This window comes from Oncorhynchus kisutch, linkage group LG27 (genome assembly GCF_002021735.2).
Source record: "Oncorhynchus kisutch isolate 150728-3 linkage group LG27, Okis_V2, whole genome shotgun sequence".
In the NCBI taxonomy this organism is placed as follows: Eukaryota; Metazoa; Chordata; class Actinopteri; order Salmoniformes; family Salmonidae; genus Oncorhynchus; species Oncorhynchus kisutch.
In genome coordinates this window covers 37,002,602-37,019,087 of record NC_034200.2, presented here as the reverse complement: position 1 = coordinate 37,019,087, position 16,486 = coordinate 37,002,602, and the positions used below count along the sequence as shown (strand labels likewise).

At 42.9% G+C, this 16,486-nt stretch overlaps 1 pseudogene; it reads right to left on the bottom strand.

Annotated features, from left to right (window-relative positions):
• Window positions 1–8,565: 8,565 nt before the first annotated feature.
• LOC116357794 (general transcription factor II-I repeat domain-containing protein 2-like) lies at window positions 8,566–15,710 on the bottom strand (annotated as a pseudogene).
• Window positions 15,711–16,486: the final 776 nt, after the last annotated feature.

The window sequence follows — 16,486 nt, the reverse complement described above, 5'->3', positions numbered from 1 at the left end:
AAATCTAGCGAGTTTTTCTGGTGTTATTGGAGATTGATTTGAAGGCACGTGTCATTGTTACTCTTCTCAACGAGCAGCGGGTACTGCCGGGGGCCCCACCCCACTCACAGGCGGCCCAGTCCTCGTGCAGCAGTCCCTCCCAGCTGCAGTCAGAGCAGGAGATGTTCACCCCTCAGAGTCCAGACTGCAAATGATTTGCGCATGCGTGAAGCCGCCGCTGGCTGATCCCGCCCTGGCTTACTTTCAGGGCGGGATGTAAATGTGAAGTCTTCTTTGTCTAAAATAAATCACCTCACAAAAATAAATCACTGCATTTGACTCACACAGCCTCCCTCAGTCACTTACTCACCTTGTCCACTGTGTGTGTGCCTTTCTATGACATAAGCTAAATATCTAGCTGGCTAGCTCATCATGTCTCAGTCTAAACTGTACACTCAAAAATACAAAAAGGAGTGGGAATCAAACCCTGAATTCAAAGGCTGGTTGAAGCCGTTTATTGGAGATGATGTAAAAAAAAACACATGACAACTCAAAAACATACGCACGCCAAAGATCGTCTGCATTGCCAAGGGCTAAAATAGAAGTCATTCCTATTTCTGACGCAGATCGCACTGCAAGTCCTGCCTCTCCCATCTCCTCATTGGTTTATAGAAGCAAGTACCTACGTGCCATCTCCTCATTGGGGAGTGGGTGAATGAAAAACTAAATGTTTTGCCGGTTGTCTTGGTAAAAGTGTAGATGCCGATCACCATATAAATTCAAAGATGAAAAAGCCTGGAAGGAGGAGCGATGACTAGAAACGATTCGGTTGGCCGTTTAATGTGGATTAATTGCCGGAGTAGAAGACCTTGTGCATTTCAGGTAAAAGAACAACTCAATGGTTATATCCCAGGGCAAATTAGCTAGCAACAGCAAGCTAGCTAAATAGGACAAATTAGCTAGCAAGTGCAAGCTAACTAGCTAAATTGCCATTCATGTTTAATGCTTTTCGACCTGTCCCCAAATTAATGTAATTGGTTCAGAGTTTGTTTTGATATTTTAACCTGCGTGTCGTGATCGTGTTTGGTGCAGGGGGACAAAATACATTTATGCATGATAGCGCACGATGGCGCATGTGCGTAGCCAGTTTGGGTTCCGTGTGAGGATGAAAACAATGTCCGAAAGCGGTGTGTAGCCTTCACCATCTAATGAGTTGAGGGTGACACTGCCGGACAACATCAAAGCATTGCAGTACATGTCAGTTTTCAATGTGGAGGAAACTCTAAAGCACAATAGGAGCCCTGGAGAAATCGGAAAAAAAATTGCCAAGCTCCTTGGCTACTCCCCTGCTGAGATAGACAAGATTGTCTAGCAATGGCGTGCCATCCATCTCAGTAAATGGAATGAGACAAAAAACACACTGGGCTTCTGGAGTGAGATTTGGAAGTTCAGGGATGCAGCTGATATCAACCCGTTTCAAGAACTTGCCATGGCTGCTGTGTTCTGTGTTGTCCTCGCCACACAAGGATGTCCTTGCAGACCCTTAACTCCATCCTGTACATTCGATATGGGCTGAAGCTGTCTGGTGAGACTTGCTATGATCACCAGCTGGCTGATAATGTTTTGCAGCTTTTTGGAACATCAGCTGCTTGCTCATTTAAGTCGGCTCCCTCAGTTGCTGAACCTGCCATAGAGAGCCTTGACCAAAATGACGATGACCCACTCTTTCTGTGAGCCAGCACAGCCTGTGTGGAGGGGAGTCTGGAAAAAACAAACAATTGACCTGAATTAGGGACAGACTAGTTACCATAATTTTCTCACGTTGCCATTGACAGTTTTTTCTATTGTCTCTTTTTGGTCCATTTAGATTGATGTGGACTGTATACAAAAAAATTGAAAAATGTTATGGTTAAAAATGTTTGTTTTACTGTGACTTGTTATAGGCTCCTAAGTGGACCATAAGGTTAAAAAACAAACCAAATTAAGAAAACTAAACTAAAAAACAATAACTCCGCCAGAGTGTCTCTTTTGGGTCACTTTTGCTGGTCCCAAGCCCGGATAAAGGAGGAGGGTTGGAATTGTGACATAAAAAAACAAAACAAGAATCGACAGAAAAAAGTTAATTTGTAGTTCTAAACATATTTAGGGTCACTTTTTGTCTCTCCCGCGCTATTCCTCTCTCCTACAGCGTCCATCACAATTACATGCACATGGCCAATTATGCAAATTAGTCGACGACGTCATTTTGTGACTTCTAGCGACTTTTAGGACAGCCAATAGCTACTTTCCGTACTGAGGAGTTGGCAACACTGGGTCTGGAGCAATGAAGCTGTGACGCTGGGTACCTCTTAGTCCCGTGGTGTAAGCTCGCAACTTTTAAAGGGGTGGCAGGGTAGCCTAGTGGTTAGAGCGTTGGACTAGTAACCAGGAAAGTTGCAAGTTCAAACCCCCCAGCTGACAAGGTACAAATCTGTCATTCTGCCCCTGAACAGGCAGTTAACCCACTGTTCCTAGGCCATCATTGAAAATAAGAATTTTTTCTTAACTTACTTGCCTAGTAAAATAAAAAAAAGGAGGAACCACTGTAATTGTCCAGACACATTTTTCCATGTGATGCAGTTATTTTGAGTATCAGACATGTACAAGTGGACATCACTTGTACATGTATGAAATAGGACCCACCAAATTCTTATAAAACACCCACCAAATTAGTTTTATTCATTATTCTGGTAAGGATGCTTTAGTAAAAAGTTGTTGGATCACATCTAACTACTCCCAGTCAACACAGTGTGTTCCCCATACAGGCGGAGCTCTTCCCGAGTCGCCAGGCAGATTAATATTACTCTAGGTTCGGGCTAATGGGACACTTGAGCATGTCTGGTCCAATTAACTTTTTCAGAAGTAGGCCCATATTTGTTTTTCATTCGGCAAGTAAAGGAACTAATGTAATACTAATTCTATTCATTTAAGTCATTCGGACAATCCTGGCTCAATATAATGGCATTAGCGATTTTTAGGCTTATGCTGTTGGCCACATTAATTATAGGACAACTTGGGAGACATGATCCAGGACAGACAGCACATCTCTGTTTTAATTTTTGTAATTGTAATTGAACCTTTATTTTAACTAGGCAAGTCAGTTAACACATTCTTATTTGCAACAACAGTGGCCTACACCACAAACCCGTGCCACCATGCTTCTACACCTGCATTGCTTGCTGTTTTGGGTTTTAGGCTGGGTTTCTGTACAGCACTTTGATATATCAGCTGATGTTAGAAGGGCTATATAAATACATTTGATTTGATTTGACGTTGGGCCAATTGTGCGCCTTTACAGGACTCCCAATCACAGCTGGTTGTGATAGAGTCTGGACTCAAACTAGGTTGTCTGTAGTGACGCCTCAAGCCTGAGATGCAGTGCCTTAGACAACAACGCATTCGGGAGCTTTATGTTATCAATAGTGGACCGTCATGATTGTGGGTTTGATTCCTGGGGCCACGAATAGAAAATGACTTCATGTGTAGGAGACTTAAAATGGTTATACCATCAAACTTCAAGTTATTAGAATAGTACACATCGCAGAACATAACATCTAGGTTAAGGGTCAGTGGCCCCAGCCCGCGAACAGGAATGTTCCAAGTTCAGATAGACAGGGGGGAGTCACATCGCCAGGAACTTTTAAGTTTGGTTTCTATTTTCATTTGTTGCGCTACTAATACTGCCTGTTGATGTTAAAGAGGGAGCTACATTAACTGGATGGTATTAACATCTTCGGTTTTTATTTAATTAAATGTATTTTATTTCATCTGGGTGCTTACGTCACCTACTAACACCCTGGTACTATCCGTAGCTCCCGTTCTCCTCAGTCCGAGAAAAAAAACAGAGAGAAAGGTATGTGTCGCAGATGACTCCTGTGTAGAAGTTCATAGCGTTAAATAAATAAAGCATCTTTCGGGTAATACTATAGGTATTGTTATAAGGGAGTGTGAGACTATTGAAACATGTCACTTTCAGAGTTTTATCATTGTTATTGAAATAGTTTAGTGCTAAAAAAGTATTGCTGTTGCTAGATAGTATGTCTTTCTGTAATGCAGATGGTTAGCGTTGCATTAAGGTCTGAATGGGATAAATATGATTTCACATTGTAGCTTGTTTGTATTACAGTGTTTTTGTACATGAGTTGTTGTATTTTTTTTTTTTAAATACTGTCAATGCTGAAAGCACCTAGCAATGTATTGGAGATGTGAGACAAGATATGTTTAAAAAAAATATTTTTGTTCATGCTCCTCTATAGAACAACTTGTCAGATGGAGATGGATTCCTGTCTTTTCATAAAGACAGCCGTGGTGTAGATCTTTATCTCTGGGTTCTTCTGTGGTACATATAAAAGACTGCTACACATGTCGCTTTGGATAAGAGTCTTCATAATGTCACATTTTATTATTTTTCTACACCTCATGTGAGACCTCAAATGTTCCTGCATGGATATTTGACAGTAGCTATGGGCTGCCTGCGCAAGACGGAACCAAATAAAAAGCGTGTCTAAATCGGGTAACCGTTCGATTATGAATTATATTACCAACTGTGTTTTTGTCATAATCCAAAATTGGTACATTTTTGCTGAACCCTAACATAAGGATGTGAAACGCTAGCTAGTTAGCGGTGTTCGCGTTAACTAGCGTTTCACATCCTTTACACTAACATAGACAACGTTTAATTCAAGATTGAGACCTCACATCACCAAGTCAACAATAGGCTACTATTTCCTGTCTGTTTTACAAATCTGTGATTGTGATTTTCAACTTAGCAAATAGCAGCGTCGTCAATTGCCAACATCAATGCTTGTTGTAGTATCCTTAATAGGTGGGTTTACCTCTATATGAACCAGAAACACAGGATCCAGCACCGGTGGCCTCTGCTGCTCGAGCTGTCTATTTTGCAGTTTGAACTGGACTTGGCGCCTGACTTTACAACGGTTGCTGTGAGAGTTAGTTGGTTAATAGTAGAAGCCAGCCTGAGAAGATATCAAAATGTTCAACATAGGTAATCATAGCTATTTTATTTGTAGTGCATTTCGTCTCAGTCGCTAATTAGTTTGATGCAGCTAGCGGTGTGGTAAAAATACGTTAGAGTACTACTTTAGTAGTATTTGTTTTTTTAGGTATCTGTACTTACATTTTTATATTTTTGACTTTTACTCTACTATATTACTAATGAAAATCATGTACTTTTTTACACCATACGTTTTCCCTGACACCCAATAGTACTTGTTACATTTTGAATGCTTAAGGGGAACATTTAAATGTCTTGGAATAACCTAGTCAAGAATGCTTAAGGGGAACATTTAAATGTCTTGGAATGACCTAGTCAAAGCCCAGATCTCAATCCAATTGAGAATCTGTGGTATGACATAAAGATTGCTGTACACCAGCGGAACCCATCCAACTTGCTGGAAAATCCCACTGGCTAGATGTGCTAAGGTTATAGAGACATACCCCAAGATACTTGCAGCTGTAATTGCTGTAAATGGTGGCTCTACAAAGTATTGACTTTGTGGGGGTGAATGTTTTCTGTTTTTTTGTCTCATTTCTTATTTTACAATAAATATTTTGCATCTTCAAAGTGGTAGGCATGTTGTGTAAATCAAATGATACAAACCTCCCAAAAATCTATTTTAATTCCAGGTTGTAAAGCAACAAAATACTTTCGCAAGCCACTGTTCTAGGCTGCTGCCGTCTGACGAGGAGAAAACATTACAGGAATATTCTGTCAATGTTGACAACGTCACTCAAAACACCCAAAATAACAAATAACCTTTCCACGTGACTCCCATGAAGTTACGAGGTGATGTTCCATGGCAGGATGAACTTGAGACACGCGGTAAGATGGCAGGCAAGGAAGAAAGTGGAACATATGAATAAACATGGAGTGAGGGATTTCACTAGCCTTCTGGAAGAGAAAAGTGGAATGTGTCACAGAACATTTGGAAGAGCTTGAGGAGGAAGTTGAACATAATGAGAGTGAAGATGAGTTAACTGTTGATTACGCCTTTAAGGACATGAATTGTGACATTCTTTGCTCTTCAGTGCAAGGCACCGTTGAAAGGAGTGGTAATAGGGGTGGCATTAAGTGTTTAGGAGGAGCAGTTGAAATTGAAGATTCTAGGTGACTGGCGACCCCCTTTGGTGAGACGTAGATCTAGTGGGAAAACGGAGAAAACGTTGTCATGCTGAGTGTTGATTCAGATTCTTTGCCCGATAAGGTGAAGGTAGGAATGGTCAGTTACCCCGTGAGATGAGTCGGCAAATTAAGGCAGGCATACCAGCCTTGGCAAGCCACCCCCTAAAAATAAATAAAAACATTTGGATATTTATTTTCTTATAATTTATTCTATGGTGTGCTAATAAGCCGTGGCTTGATGTTTATCCAATTTATTTTTGAAATTGATTTGGTATTCGCTTGATGTTTATCCAATTTATTTTTGAAATTGAATTGGTATTCACTGCAATGTTGTAGTTCCCAAGGTACGTCAATCCTGATTAGCCAATGGGCTTTCATGATTTTGCAGGAGTTTCATATTAGTTAAGCGCAAGACAACCCTCCTCGCCTCTCCTTCCGAATTTAAAACCTAGGCAGCACTGAAGATGAAACATCTTTACATGGCTAGCAAGCTTTCTTTTGTTATTTAAACAAGTTCAGGGTGCAAAAAATGTCATCAGCAAGAAAAAAAAATAAGACGGACGACTGCTCATTTATTGCGTCTTGGACAAAGGAATATGTATTCATTTTACTGAAGAGCCGGGCTGTTTGCTCTCTGTGGTAAAAAAAACTGTTGTTTGTTGGACGTCAAGTAAGTTTTAAACGACACATAAGAAAAACTTCCATGGATGAGGTGAAAAAGACTAAAGGAATCGAGAGGGCCGTGTCCAGGTATGAAAAGCAAAAGCCGTGCGTTTACAAATCTACATGCTGTTTAAAAATATGAAAAAATCTAGCTATAGCGGGGAGCTACAAAGTTGCACAGTGCTAAACCATTTACTAACTGGGAATATATCAAGGAGGCTTTCTTCAGTTTGCAGGTTTTATTTGATGAATTTGCCACAAATCATCTCAAAGATAAAAGACATGCATGTGTCTGACAGAACTGTTGAAAGGCACGTTACCAAGGTGGTTGTAAATGTATGTGAAGGAACAGCAAACTTTAGCGTTAAGATACACCTGTTTAGTGTGGCTCTTGAGAGAGTGTGGATGTGAATGACATTTCACGCCTGGCAGTTGTTGCAAGATACTGTCACTCAGAGGTACATGAAGTGCTTGGTCTAAAACCCATGCATGGTACTACTAAAGGGGAAGATGTAGCAAAAGCCTTCACAGATCATTTTGAGGTGAGGTGACTAGTCAGCATAGTCAGTTCGCTATTATAACTGACTATGCTGGGGAAGCATAAACGTTTCGCAAAGCCAATTGAAGATCAGATTGGCCATCCCGTGGTTAAATTTCACTATCATTCACCAAGATAGCCTGTGTTCCAAGATTTCAAATTCTGATTAAACCTCTGGGCGATTTCTCGATCCCGTAAATCTTCTCTGTCCCAGGAATAGGGGAAAGGGGGTTGCTGGGTGACAGAAGCCATTGGTCAACAATGCGTATTAAGTAGCCATGTGCTTAGTGTCTCCGTCACCTCGCCCCTTTAGCGTCCTTAATTTCCGCCAGCCAATGGGCCACAGTCTTAACCCCCGCAGCAACAGAGCAGAACGCCACTCCACCAAAGCAGCTGTGCCCCGTCTCCCGCCGCTTCGGCAACATGCATTTGGAGAAGACGTACTGCCGCCTTCCCTTCCCGGCTGTCCCATCGTTGTCCTCCGCCAAGCTGTTGTCCTTGGATCCGGAGAAGGTAAAGAGGAAGCTGGGGGTGGTCCTTGGGCTGGCAAGGCTTGGGTGGGGCCTGGAAATGCGGGGGTGTTTTTGCTCCAGGTGGGCTGGCAGAATGGGTGTGTGGGCGAGCCAACCTTGTTGGATGGCCTGGCGTGTGATCGGGGCGGGGGGGGGGGCGTAGGGAAGGGTGCCTGGACCCCTTTTTACCTCAGCTCATTGGCTATCTACCAAGCTAGATTTCAAGACGATCCGTGGTCATTGGTCCGAAATACAGTCAATCAACGAAGAACTGGTCATATCATTGGTGCGCAATGAGGTCATTGTTTGGTGTGTTCAAATCAGTTCCTTTCGGTCAATATGTCCCGGGAAAAGAACCATGACATTTGGCTGTGTTACTAACAAACGGAGGATTGCAATGAAACCAAACATGGCTCGATAAACGTCCGTTTAGAGCAGGGGTGTCAAACTCAAATACCCAGTGGGCCAAAATGTAAAACCTGAACAAAGTCACGGGCCAACATTGAACAAATTAACCTTTTAATATGGACCCAAACAAGTTTTGCTTTAACATTGAATATGGAACAAGCATCGCTTATTACCATACAATATATAATTTAATAGTGGAGACATGCAAAATCGAATTTCAAATGAAAAAACACATCAATGGCATTCATTTATTAAATAAATAAAATTTAAATAAAAATTGTATGCCTCTTTTCTATTTGCAGCCTTCTGATTTAAATACCAAAATAAACTTTTTCCACTGGCTAATAATTTTACAAATAAAATGATAATAAATCAATCAACCATTCAAGCCCATGCCTTGTAGCAAGAAAAAGTGCATAAAGAAAACGTTAATTATTGCACACTGGTCTAATCTGATGTGCCCAAGCCAGAAAAACTGGCATCTCTTCTTGGATGCTAGTTCATCAATGTCTGGGCTCAAGCTCTGAGCTGAAGAAATCCTCAGTATCGAGCGAAGATGTTCATCAGTCAGACGTCTCCTGTGAGTTGTTTTGGTCATCTTCATCGAGGAGAAAAGTTGCTCGCATAGATAAGTGCTGCCGAACATGGAGAGCATCTGAGCAGCTTGGGTACGGAGCTGAGGCATTGTGTCAGGGATGAACCGTGGAAACTGTGCGGCGCCCACAGCATCATACTTTTGACTTCAGCGTGTCGTTGCACTGGAGTTCAATCAGCTCCATTTGGATGTTGGTTGGTGCATTTTCCACATCAACTGCGAAGGGATTACTAAGCAGTTCAAACTTGCATTTCTGGGCATCGAAGTCGGCAAATCGCCGGCTAAACTCAGCGGCGAGAACACTGAGTTTTTCAGCAAACTGTGCGCATGGGAACACGGCGGTAGAGATCTGCGCTTTTATGGATTGGCAGCAGGGAAAATGGCAAGGGTTTCCTTGCAGCATCTGATTCTCCCACAGGCACAGTTTAGTTTTGAAGGCCCTCACTGCAGCGTACATGTCTGTGATGATGCGCCCCTGTTACGCCCCTGAAAACAGGGGAGAAATAATCACGAGAGTGATACGGTGTTGTATTCTCAATTTAACGTTTAGTTGAATCAATTTCACAAAAGTAACACATTACAAAACAACAGAAAAACCATTATACAAATAACACAGCAAAATATCTTATTAACAACGTACATGTTCATTCACAATCGACATAAAATGGCAGCTACTCTCAGTACGATGCTATTCTTCACTTCAACCGAGCAGGGCTAATATTACTCTCTTCAAACTTAACTCTAACTTCCTCAAAACGTTACTAAGACACACCTTAAACTCTCTTGACATGTTAGTGTGTTATAACATTTAAATTACTATTTTTATCATCAATAAAGTACCTGAAAACAGGGGAGAAATAATCACGAGTGATACGGTGTTGTATTCTCAATTTAACGTTTAGTTGAATGAGAAAAAGACCGCGATTTTCCCCAGGAATATGGGTGGAGACCAGAGCAATCGATCTCCGGCTCATAGATTAAGAGCATTTCGTAGATCACAGATTAACACTTTTAGGCACTACAAAATCAAGTAATCAATATAACGTTTACACATTACTCTCACAATTCGTACCCTTTGACAGATTTGAACTTTAACACAATTATATGAATGTTATCAATCTTTATCAACTGATACTGAATGCATCTTTTTAACCTTAGATGTTTTAAGATCCTCACATACTATGAACTTACTAATACTTTTTAATGTATAACAGGCTATGACTATTTCCTTTAACCTGTCACACCCCCGCCCCTGAAGCTGCAGGTTCAGCGCATCGAGATGGCTCGAGATGTCACAGAGAAAGGCCAGCTCACACAGGAACTTTTTTTATTTGACCTTTATTTAACCAGGTAGGCAAGTTGAGAACAAGTTCTCATTTACAATTGCGACCTGGTCAAGATAAAGCAAAGCAGTTCGACAGATAAAACGACACAGAGTTACACATGGAGTAAAAACAAACATACAGTCAATAATGCAGTATAAACAAGTCTATATACAATGTGAGCAAATGAGGTGAGAAGGGAGGTAAAGGCAAAAAAGGCCAAGATGGCAAAGTAAATACAATATAGCAAGTAAAATACTGGAATGGTAGTTTTGCAATGGAAGAATGTGCAAAGTAGAAATAAAAAAATAATGGGGTGCAAAGGAGCAAAATAAATAAATAAATTAAAATTAAATACAGTTGGGAAAGAGGTAGTTGTTTGGGCTAAATTATAGGTGGGCTATGTACAGGTGCAGTAATCTGTGAGCTGCTCTGACAGTTGGTGCTTAAAGCTAGTGAGGGAGATAAGTGTTTCCAGTTTCAGAGATTTTTGTAGTTCGTTCCAGTCATTGGCAGCAGAGAACTGGAAGGAGAGGCGGCCAAAGAAAGAATTGGTTTTGGGGGTGACTAGAGAGATATACCTGCTGGAGCGTGTGCTACAGGTGGGAGATGCTATGGTGACCAGCGAGCTGAGATAAGGGGGGACTTTACCTAGCAGTGTCTTGTAGATGACATGGAGCCAGTGGGTTTGGCGACGAGTATGAAGCGAGGGCCAGCCAACGAGAGCGTACAGGTCGCAATGGTGGGTAGTATATGGGGCTTTGGTGATAAAACGGATTGCACTGTGATAGACTGCATCCAATTTGTTGAGTAGGGTATTGGAGGCTATTTTGTAAATGACATCGCCAAAGTCGAGGATTGGTAGGATGGTCAGTTTTACAAGGGTATGTTTGGCAGCATGAGTGAAGGATGCTTTGTTGCGAAATAGGAAGCCAATTCTAGATTTAACTTTGGATTGGAGATGTTTGATATGGGTCTGGAAGGAGAGTTTACAATCTAACCAGACACCTAAGTATTTGTAGTTGTCCACGTATTCTAAGTCAGAGCCGTCCAGAGTAGTGATGTTGGACAGGCGGGTAGGTGCAGGCAGCGATCGGTTGAAGAGCATGCATTTAGTTTTACTTGCATTCAAGAGCAATTGGAGGCCACGGAAGGAGAGTTGTATGGCATTGAAGCTTGCCTGGAGGGTTGTTAACACAGTGTCCAGAGAAGGGCCGGAAGTATACAGAATGGTGTCGTCTGCGTAGAGGTGGATCAGGGACTCACCAGCAGCAAGAGCGACCTCATTGATGTATACAGAGAAGAGAGTCGGTCCAAGAATTGAACCCTGTGGCACCCCCATAGAGACTGCCAGAGGTCCGGACAGCAGACCCTCCGATTTGACACACTGAACTCTATCAGAGAAGTAGTTGGTGAACCAGGCGAGGCAATCATTTGAGAAACCAAGGCTGTCGAGTCTGCCGATGAGGATATGGTGATTGACAGAGTCGAAAGCCTTGGCCAGATCAATGAATACGGCTGCACAGTAATGTTTCTTATCGATGGCGGTTAAGATATCGTTTAGGACCTTGAGCGTGGCTGAGGTGCACCCATGACCAGCTCTGAAACCAGATTGCATAGCAGAGAAGGTATGGTGAGATTCGAAATGGTCGGTAATCTGTTTGTTGACTTGGCTTTCGAAGACCTTAGAAAGGCACGGTAGGATAGATATAGGTCTGTAGCAGTTTGGGTCAAGAGTGTCCCCCCCTTTGAAGAGGGGGATGACCGCAGCTGCTTTCCAATCTTTGGGAATCTCAGACGACACGAAAGAGAGGTTGAACAGGCTAGTAATAGGGGTGGCAACAATTTCGGCAGATAATTTTAGAAAGAAAGGGTCCAGATTGTCTAGCCCGGCTGATTTGTAGGGGTCCAGATTTTGCAGCTCTTTCAGAACATCAGCTGAATGGATTTGGGAGAAGGAGAAATGGGGAAGGCTTGGGCGAGTTGCTGTTGGGGGTGCAGTGCTGTTGTCCGGGGTAGGAGTAGCCAGGTGGAAAGCATGGCCAGCCGTAGAAAAATGCTTATTGAAATTCTCAATTATGGTGGATTTATCAGTGGTGACAGTGTTTCCTATCTTCAGTGCAGTGGGCAGCTGGGAGGAGGTGTTCTTATTCTCCATGGACTTTACAGTGTCCCAGAACTTTTTTGAGTTAGTGTTGCAGGAAGCAAATTTCTGCTTGAAAAAGCTAGCCTTGGCTTTTCTAACTGCCTGTGTATAATGATTTCTAGCTTCCCTGAACAGCTGCATATCACAGGGGCTGTTCGATGCTAATGCAGAACGCCATAGGATGTTTTTGTGTTGGTTAAGGGCAGTCAGGTCTGGGGAGAACCAAGGGCTATATCTGTTCCTGGTTCTAAATTTCTTGAATGGGGCATGTTTATTTAGGATGGTTAGGAAGGCATTTAAAAAAAATATCCAGGCATCCTCTACTGACGGGATGAGATCAATATCCTTCCAGGATACCCCGGCCAGGTCGATTAGAAAGGCCTGCTCGCAGAAGTGTTTCAGGGAGCGTTTTACAGTGATGAGTGGCGGTCGTTTGACCGCTGACCCATTACGGATGCAGGCAATGAGGCAGTGATCGCTGAGATCTTGGTTGAAGACAGCAGAGGTGTATTTAGAGGGGAAGTTGGTTAGGATGATATCTATGAGGGTGCCCGTGTTTAAGGTTTTGGGGAGGTACCTGGTAGGTTCATTGATAATTTGTGTGAGATTGAGGGCATCAAGTTTAGATTGTAGGATGGCTGGGGTGTTAAGCATGTTCCAGTTTAGGTCGCCTAGCAGCACGAACTCTGAAGATAGATGGGGGGCAATCAGTTCACATATGGTGTCCAGAGCACAGCTGGGGGCAGAGGGTGGTCTATAGCAGGCGGCAACAGTGAGAGACTTGTTTTTAGAGAGGTGGATTTTTAAAAGTAGAAGTTCAAATTGTTTGGGTACAGACCTGGATAGTAGGACAGAACTCTGCAGGCTATCTTTGCAGTAGATTGCAACACCGCCCCCTTTGGCAGTTCTATCTTGTCTGAAAATGTTGTCGTTTGGAATTAAAATGTCTGAGTTTTTGGTGGTCTTCCTAAGCCAGGATTCAGACACAGCTAGAACATCCGGGTTGGCAGAGTGTGCTAAAGCAGTGAATAGAACAAACTTAGGGAGGAGGCTTCTAATGTTAACATGCATGAAACCAAGGCTATTACGGTTACAGAAGTCGTCAAAAGAGAGCGCCTGGGGAATAGGAGTGGAGCTAGGCACTGCAGGGCCTGGATTCACCTCTACATCGCCAGAGGAACATAGGAGGAGTAGAATAAGGGTACGGCTAAAAGCTATGAGAATTGGTCGTCTAGAACGTCTGGAACATAGAGTAAAAGGAGGTTTCTGGGGGCGATAAAATAGCATCAAGGTATAATGTACAGACAAATGTATGGTAGGATGTGAATATAGTGGAGGTAAACCTAGGTATTGAGTGATGAAGAGAGAGATATTGTCTCTAGAAACATCGTTGAAACCAGGAGATGTCATTGCATGTGTGGGTGGTGGAACTAATAGGTTGGATAAGGTATAGTGAGCAGGACTAGAGGCTCTACAGTGAAATAAGCCAATAAACACTAACCAGAACAGAAATGGACAAGACATATTGACATTAAGGAGAGGCATGCTTAGTCGAGTGATCAAAAGGGTCCGGTGAGTGGAGAGGTTGGTTGGTGATTTAGACAGCTAGCCAGGGCATCGGTAGCAAGCTAGCATAGGATGGAGGTCTGTTGTTAGCTACCTCTTGCGTTCCGTCAGTAGATTAGTGGGGTTCCGTGTGGTAGAGGGGATTAATCCAAATCACACAACAACAACAAAAATAAAAACAATAGATATAGTTATAGAGGCCCAAGAAGAAAACATAATAATAATAATAAAAAATAAAAAAATAGATAGCAGCCGGTAAGACAGCTAACGGTTAGCAGGCCGCAGATGGGCGTTCAGGAGCCAGCCGAATAACTCCTTCGGGTAGATAACGTCGGCAGTCCAGTTGTGAAGGCCCGGTGGGGCTCCGCGAAAGCAGTAAAACGGGTCCGGATAGGTGACTGCAGCCCAGGTGTGATTGATGGAACTCAGGAGTGATTGACGGAGCTTGCTAGCTCCGGAATAATTGATGTTTGCTCCGGAATCGACGAAGGCCAATAGTCACACGGATAGCAGCTAGCTAGCTGTGAGATCCGGGTATGAATGTCCAGAGAGCAGTCGAAATCCAGGGACATGGAGAGAAAAATTGGTCCTCATGCAGCTCGAAACATCTGTTCAGTACTTTTCCTCTGCTTAGCCATCTCACCTCTGTGTGATACGGCACGTCTGCGTATTCCAAACCACACTCCTCCAGAAATGATTTAAACTGGCGGTGATTTAGACCTTTGGCTCTTATAAAGTTAACTACCTGTGTTACTGTGGTCATAACATGTTCCATCTTTAGGGCTTTGGCACACAGTGCTTCCTGATGTATGATGCAGTGGTAAACAGTTAGCTCACCTGCACAGTTCTCTTCCCGCATCTTCTCCCGAACCATGCCCACCAGTCCACTCTTTTTACCGCACATCGCTGGTGCACCATCTGTCGTTAATCCAACGAGTTTATCCCACGGCAGCTTTATTTCAGTTACACATTTGGAAACCTTCTCAAAGATTTCCTTTCCTGTGATTGTGCCATGCATTGATTTGAATCCTAATAGCTCCTCCGTAACACACAGATTTGAGTCCACTCCACGGATGAAGACTGACAGCTGAGCAGTATCAGATGCGTCGCAGCTCTCATCCACAGCGAGGGAGAACGCAACAAAATCTTTTCCCTTTTCCATCAGCTGGTCATACAGATTGGTGGCAAGGTCACATGTGCGATCAGCTACTGTGTTCCTGCTCAGGCTCACGTTTGAAAATGCTTGTTTTTTCTCTGGGCATACGAGGTCACAAACCTTCATCATGCACTTTTTCATGAACTCTCCCTCATTAAAGGGCCGGGCTGATTTTGCGATCTCTGCTGCCACTATATAACTAGCCTCTACAGCAGCCTCGCTTTGTGATGTGGCTTTTTTAAACATATTCTGTTGTGAAACCAAACTTATTTTCATCTCCTCTACTTTCTGGCTCCTTTGAGTCATGTCCAGGTCCTTGTATTTGTCATGGTGTTTCGTTTCATAGTGTCGTCTAATGTTGTACTCCTTACTTACAGCCACGTTGACTCCACAAACAAGACAAACAGGTTTGTCTTTTACATATGTAAACAGATATTCTGCCTCCCACTTGTCCAGAAAGCTCCTGTTTTCTGCCTTTCTTTTCGCCATTTTTGGGAAGGGTTAGCTCGCTGACAGTTGTAGCGTCTATGTTGCTATGACTACTGTCACAGAGGAGAGAGCGTTTCTGGGTCCTGTCCTGATTGGCGCGCGAAAACAGCAGAGCATTATGGGATTCGTAGTATTAGTGGTGAATGCGCTGTATAATACAGGCGGGCCAGCTCTAGTAGTAATTTGGTATTGTCTCGCGGGCCAAATATAATTACCCCGCGTGCCAGAGTTTGACACCCATGCGCTAGCAGAACCCCTGTTCCTAACTAGAAAATCACACTGCTGTATGTAACATGGTTCAAGTTAAACTATTTTGTTTGTATCCTGTTTAGTGAATGATTACTGTGAGTATTGTTAACGAGTCTCCCAAGAGAGGAGTCTTCTTCAGATGCATCAATGCACCATGTTCTTCCTTTCCATTGGAAATCGAAAAGAAACACCTTTGCAGAATCATTGTACTGATCAGCTCGGGCCTCGCCCTCCTGTTGTGTAAGCAGTTCACCTCGGTACTCCACAACAAAGTGTCCTTTGGATATGAATTCAGTGGCAAAAACTCCCCGTCCTTTAAAGTTATTGATAAAACGCTGGTAAAGTACTTGTTTATCAATGTTTGATCTTATGTGATGCTCTGCATCCGCCGGAGCCGCATGGAAGATCTCTCCATAACTCAAATCTATCCTTAATCTTTCTTTTAGGAACAGCAGGGACCTGCAGATGGGTCGCCCCGTGTTAATGGCAAAATGAGTGTGCTACATTACATTTATCATGAAGTCACCCAGGTGTCCCACACAAGTACCCCAAATGTACTCAAGTGGCCAAATTGGTGACGGTATACATTTGGAAACAAATAACTATATACAAAATACCAAAATGGTATTCTAAGACCCCCCCCCCCAAAAAAAAGAAGTGTGGGGGGGAAAAATAATTATTG